Source organism: Emydura macquarii, unplaced genomic scaffold, assembly GCF_026122565.2.
Source record: "Emydura macquarii macquarii isolate MOO-44397 ecotype Brisbane River unplaced genomic scaffold, CSIRO-AGI_Emac_v2 contig_3390, whole genome shotgun sequence".
In the NCBI taxonomy this organism is placed as follows: Eukaryota; Metazoa; Chordata; order Testudines; family Chelidae; genus Emydura; species Emydura macquarii.
In genome coordinates, this window is record NW_027133527.1 from 2,547,936 (window position 1) to 2,555,093 (window position 7,158).

A 7,158-nucleotide genomic window follows, 5' to 3' on the forward strand; every position below is an offset into this window, starting at 1 on the left:
ACACGTGGTGCTGAACTCCCCCAAAGATGAGAGGGGCGGGGAGAGTCTGAGCAGGGCGCTAGGTCAGATCTAGCTGGAAAGCAAACGTGCAGTTCAGTCTGCGGCCTGGAAGGAATGATGGGCTGGTGCTCGTTTGCAGCTGCAGAGCGGGTTGGATTCCTCAGGGTCTCTTCTCCTGAGGGAGCTGCTCTGTATGTGGCCATGTGCTGGGGAAGGGAGACCGACCTGCTTGCCTGAATGTTAGAAGCAGGGGATGATGGACACGGCCAGCAGCGAAAGAGCAGAGCTGGATAGGGAGCAAGCTCCGTCTTCTGTCCCCTCTCAGCTGCAATTGCTCACAGGGGAAATCACTGAGAGTCTCTTTTTCATCATTTCTCCTCCCAGCCCTCAAGCCTCCCATTTCCCCCTCCCTTTCCCTTCCCTTCCAGGCCCCACATCACCACAGACTGACCCTCTTCCTTTCGAGGAAGCTGACAGGGCTGCCCCTTGCATCAGCCAGAAAGGGTTGCAGTGGGGGCTGCTCTTTCCTCTCACTGGGGCAGAGACGGCTGCTCCCATCAGCGGGGCAGTTGGGGCACAAGCTTGCAGCCTGCACTCAAACCGCCTGTTGTTTGACAGGAGCCAGCAGCTGGCCCACCTGCAAATGGGATCTCCTCAGCTCACAAAACAGGGATTGGTATCAGGACAAGTTCTGCCTGGTACTGACCTTCCGCTTTCTTCCTAGGTCTCTGAAGTCCCTTTCTGGGCCTGCTCGACCCGTACCATTCTCACTTCCCTTCCCATTAGGTATGGACAGTGAAGAGAGGATCTTAACCAGCCTTCTTCAGGGCAGATGGAGAAGGAAAATGCTAGAGATGGGTAAAATATAGTCCCCCAAGAAAGGTTCTGCACCCTAGCAGGCTGAGGAGAAACAATCCGTGAGTTTTTGTAGCACCTGGGAGCCAGTGTGCACTCCGTCCTATTTCTCCGGTCTGTGTTCTAGGGAATCTAGTCCATCCTCTTTGCTGATTAATTGCTGCTTTCCCCTAAACCTCACCACTTGTCCTTCACCTATGTCTTTTAATTAACCATTTACTAGTCAAGCAACACCCTTGCATGCAGATTGCCCAATCCAGCCTGCGAAAGGAGTGGAACCAAAACTACAACATCATCCACCACCTCTAGTGTAACTTTACACTGTTGTGCTCCTAGCTTGGAGAAGAACCTGATCAGGTTCATAGCCTTAATTCAGCCGGCGCTCCTTTCCTAGATATTATCTGTGCCTAAGGATGAAGCAGGAAATTAATCTAGACAGGTAATATTGTTACAGTTCTGTCTTCCCAATGAGGTACCAGAGCATGGCTGTTCACAGGGACCAATAGCATATCATCTTGGTCTGGGTCTGGCGTCTATAGCTTTTATGGGAAGCCCGACCTTCTATAAATGTTATGTTTTATGTGGATTTTATCTCAATAGGTATTAAAATAGCTTCAAGATGAAGATGCCCAAAGTTTGACTTTTAGCCCAGTTCCAAAATAGATCTATTACTGTAAGTTGTCCTGTTCATGAGAAGGATGGCGTCAATCGGAAGTTTCCCTAATTATTTTTAATTTTGTTGAGGGCAGAATGTCTAGTGACTGGTTGTAGAGGGGCAAAAAACCCTGAGTCTTTGGCTGTTTTTATAGGATTTTTGTGTCAAACTTGGTGACGCCATGATGTCATCTCAAGGCCATGCCAGCATCCTCAAAAGAGGTCTCGTGTGTGGAACTTTGTTTTGGGGGGTGGGGTGGGTCCCCGATGCCAATCCTTGAAGTATGTGAAACTCCAAATATTTTTGAAATTGCTGGCCTGAAGTGGGACTTCCCCAAAATCGACGCTCGTGAAGAATGATCTAATTCGAACCTGATTGGACCAAATTACAGGGCTCTGATGTCAGCCTTGCCCCTGATTTGTCCAAAGGTCTTGGAGGAAGGTGTTGTAAGGCAGAGTAAGTGAAGTTTGCAAACCATAAGGCCAAGGAACCTCACCTTTCAGGTCAACAAGCCACTGGAGAGAAGAGTGACTGTCCAAAATCCCCAAGAGGAAGTCATGACATCAACAAACAGCCCACTCCAGCTTTTGACCAGTCTATCCCTGTGTCCAAAGGAGGTCTGTTAGAGACAAGGGCTGTGCCAGCAGCATATTGCTGTCTGGCTCTTGGACTGCAGTCCCAGCTCCTTGAGTGTTCAGAAGACCGCAAGACCTGGAGAGTTCCCAACTCCCTGTTATCTTGAGTATCGGATTTTTCTTTTTTCTGGTTTTGGTTTTTATTAGCTGGGTGACATTCCAGGCTATTCAGGCTTTTTATTGTTAAGGTGTGGAAGTGAAGGCTTGGCTGTGTATGTGTGCACACGTACACCCAGAAAGTTGACATAGGAAAGGTACCTGAAAGAAAAGTTCTCCAGCCTTAAGCAGCTCTAATGATGGTCTCGTAACATTACACACTAAAGAGCGTTCTATGTTTAAAAGTCCTGAGAGACCTGAGATTTCTTGAAACTAATGGGTGTCAAACTGTGGATTCTGAAGAGTGTTTTGTTAAAGGTTTTGTGACAGTGAGGGAGAAGGAAAGGGTTAGCCACCAGTCAACGATTGAAATCTAAGGAGGCAGTTTTAGAATTGGCTCTGAGATTGTGGCTCAGCCCTTAGATAATAATTTGGTTTCAGTATTAAGATATTTAGCCAGCTCCAAGTTACAGATTGGATTGACTTTGGTAAAATTCTTTAATTGGGATTTCTAACCGAACGGCAGCCGCATCTTTAGAATCCTCTGTAGAATTTCAGAGGGTTGTTTTTTCTTTTTTTAATAATTTGACCATTTCACTAATTTGATCATTCCATTCCATCCAACACTGAGACTGCAGCACAGCAGCTCCTGGATGAGAGAACATCTCTCGCTCTTCTCTGTTCGTGGGGGAGATGCAGCAGGATCTTTTTACACCCATGCTAAATTTGGCCCTGCCTTTCCAAAGCATCTTGAGGACAGAAAGTGCAGTTGGTGCTCATGATCATTTCTTTTAACCCCAACACTGAGCAGGAAGCTCCACAACGACAAACTATCTGCCGTGCTGGATTGGCATCCTCTGACCTACCCCTCCCAGCCATGCATGATTCAATATCCAAATGCTAGAGCCTGATTTACACAGGCCATTTACCTACGCCGCCATGTATTAAATAGCCGTTCTGGAGGGGTAACCCAGTCCGATGTTCATCTCTCACCACCACCCCAGGGGAAGGGCTAACTCTGCTGAGGGGGGGCTGGGGTCTCTCCACAATGGAGGCGTCAGTGGCATGACAGCAGGCACAAACCTATCAGAGTATATTAAGGAGCCAGCGATGCTGTGTTAATTGAATTGGCAGGCAAGCGAGAAAGAAAGAAGTTTTACAAGGTTCACAGCAGGCCTGCTGCAGAACCTACAATCAGGGGTTAGCGGGTCACTTATTTCTGGTGCTCCAAGCTGTAAAGATAATGGTTCCCGAAGGGCGGTAAGAGACTAGGGCAGAGGGTAAATTAAACTCTGTGCGTTCCATGTGCCCTATTTTTCCTCTCAGGTTCTCGTTCTTATCTATATTACAAATACCGTTTGTATGTGAATATTTCAGATGTGAGGTCTTACCAACCGCACACCGCACGCTCAGCTAACTTACGCTCAGACAGTGCTTTGAGAAATACAAAGGGCTATATACGCGCTAAGTGGTTAGAGCATGGCACTGGGAGCCTTGAGACTTATATTCTAGTCCCAGTTTGGCCACAACGGCTGTGTCCCCAGGGGTGATTTCATGTCCCTCTCTGTGCCTCAGTTTCTCCATTGTCCAATAAGCATAACAGTACACACTTCGCAAAGTGCTTTGAGATCTTTGGATGACAAGTGCTATAGAAGTGTGAAGTGTTATTAACTATTGGTGCCTGGATACTAGAGTGAGAGGCAGGTGAGAAATTATACACAAACAAATGAAGCAACAACTATATATATATATATTTTTCGAAGCATTATCTAGCCCAAAGCAGAGGGACATAGCATGAGCTGACAGAGTTAGTGAACCTTTTTAACCATGCTCTTCCTATTTCGCAAAACCCCTTTTCTCTATTTCCCTTAGGCTCTGTCTACACTAGCACTTTTGGCAGAAAAAGTCAAGGGTGTGAAAAAAACACACCCCGACTGACATACGTTTCACTAACAAAAGCGCTGGTGGACAGCGCTATGTGGGCAGGAGACGCTCTCCCGCTCTCGGTGGGGGTGGTTTAATTATGCCGGCGGGAGAGCTCTCTCCTGTCGGCATAGAACGGCTACACGGGAGTCCTGACAGCGGCGCACCTGCAGCGGTACAGCTGTGAGGTCTGTAATAGATGTAGCCTTAGCCTCTTCCTTGCTGGTTTACAGTGATAATGACATCACGTTTGTGCACAGTAATAATAACCTACTTTGCCATCTCTTCATGCACTGCGGTATTATGAAGCCATTTAATAGTTCAGTGCCCTTCCTAATCCCCATCGCCATCTCCTCAAACCTCAGGACTTCTAAGAAACACGGTTGCTGCCGTGTGAGTTTATCCAGAAGCTTAGTGATTTCGAATGTTTCCAAGTCAGCCATGGCCAGAATTAGCTGTCCAGTGTCGCTGGGTCTTGCACACACACTGCCTCTGACTATAGCTAGATTAACACCATGAGTCCCAGAAGAGACAACATGACAGAGCTCAGTATGGACAGCGATCACCCCTTTGGGGTGAGTCAGTCTGAAATGGAGTAACAACCAGAAGGCAGAAAAAAACCTTGCTGAAAAAAATCACATGAAAGACAGTCCCTTTAAGAAAAGGAAAAAATTAAAAACCACAATTCTCTTGACCCAGCATTTCTTTGGAGGGCGAGTTAAAGGAGTTAGAGCTTCATGGAAGGAAATGTGGCTGCAACGAAAAGACAGAGTCTTTGGATTTAAACAAAGTGGGGCACAGGTTGCATGGGTCTCCCCGGCTGCAATTAGATCCCTTAATAATCTAAAGACTTGCACAGTTGGGCTCAAGACACCTAGATCATCATCTAAAACTCTGGGATGAGGACCAAGATTGACAACGCTGATCCTCTGGTACACTGGGACTTTCTACTATAAGGATAAAACTCATTTGTGGCAAGAGACAGAGCTCTCTTGGGGACTGGTCCCAGACTGTGGAATGAACTCCTCCAGGAACCAATGACCATCACAAACCTCATCACCTTCTGCTCCAAATGCAAGCGGCGCTTCTTTGACCTGCTTTCTCTAATATAAACACAAAGCAGCATGTATATTAAACACAAAACAATTGCAACCTTACCAAACCAAAATACTCCACTGCACACACAATTCTCCCTCTGGGGCAAGGATGAAAGAACAAATCACGTGACAGATGTCAGTCACGTCACTTAATGCTCTACTGGAAATCACTCAGATTCCAGGGTGATGAAGGCGGGATAAGAATCTGCATAGAATAGTATAGGGATCTGCCGCAACCAGTGCTCCAGCTGGTCACAGTCACTTGAAAGAGGTCCATATGCTGCCCATTGGCGCCCTTTGGCAGGTGAAAAAACACACCCCTGAGCAACATAAATTTTGCCAGCATAAGTGCTCATGTTGCCACGTTGTGGACAGTAGAGAGCTCTCCCGCCAACATAACAAAACTACCTAAACGAGCAACTTTAGCGATGGTGGCAGGAGAGCGTCCATACAGCAGAATAAACAAGTCAGTGTCTGTACAAATTTTTAGTTTGTACTGACTTTGCTAGTGCTTGCCTGTTGTAAAACCAGGCAAAAACCTGCATGAGTTGATGTCCCTGCTGGAAGACCTCTGCATACCCCCTGGGGTACACCTACCACTGGAAACCACTGCCCCAGAGCACAGGTTTTTGTAACTACTTCGGAGTTCATCTTCTGGCTCAAGAAAACGGTCACAGCAGGTGTTGGCACAAAGGTTTACGTCCTTCAACCCCTAGGTCTGCGAACAGATGATCCCAATGAAGCACGGCGAGGGGAGTCGGAATATCCTAACAGCGCTGTGTGTGGATCTCTTGAATCCACCCACAGCAAGTTCTTTGCGACTCCACAGGGCTTGATGCTTCGTTCTGAGCTACGTGACACAGGTGTGATGCACAGGGCTGCTGGGACATGCACGGGGGCACACGCGCCCCTGGCCTGGGCCAGGACTGGTAAAGATCATAGCCCTGGCCACATGGCGGGGGTCCCAAGGGACCCCTGGGGGAGGGGCACCCCACGCGCCCTGGGGGGTGGGGGGGACCCATCCTCTGTGCCCTGCGGTGGGTGGTAGGGGGGTGCCCATCCCCTGGAGTCGTGCCTGCCCCTTGCGCTCTGGGGGATGGCGGGGGGGTGCCCCATGGTCTGTCCCAAGGGACCAGGCACTGGCCCCCCGAGGTGGCAGCAGCGCAGCCCAGCCCCGAGGTCACCCCCCCCCCACTCCTGGCAGAGCTGCCAGCGCCATGTGGCAGCCGACTCGCTCTACAGTGCGCAGTAGGTGCTCCACGGCTGGGGTGTCCAGCCTGCTGCCTGATTCCTTTTACCCATCCCCACCGGGCTGCGGCCATCCGGCTGCCATCGCCCACCCTGCTGTCGGGACAGCGCTGACGCACCGAGCAGACAAGGGAGCGCGCCCTCTCCTATCTCCAACCCACTCAGGCAGCTCTTCAGCCACCCTCAATATCTCCTCTCAGAGGGGTCTTCCGCCGTCCCGCACGGCTCTACTCAACTTGCCGCACAGGAAGGACCCCCCCCCTCTCACAACCACCAATCAGCGCCTAGATTTTTCTTTTTGCGGCCGCCTCATCCCGGCAGCTCAGCCAATCAGCAAGCATCGAGCCGGGACGGGAGGAGGTACGTTAGACTAGGTTGTACCGTAAAGGGGGGGAGGGGAGGGCGATGCTGAGGTATCGGTGGTGCCCGCACAGAACGATCCCGCCCTCAGTCACTCATTCAGCCCCGTTCGGCCCCACCCGCTGACCCGCCTTCCGGGCCACCCCGACGAAAGAGCCCGGCTGGCCCTGCCAAGCGGCGGCTTCGCAGTAGCGAGGAAGACGCCTCGGGCCTACCGCGCCTGCGCGGCCGGAGCGTTTGGGGGGGGAAGGGCAGCGCGCGGGCGCAGTGAGGGTCCGCTCCGTCAGCC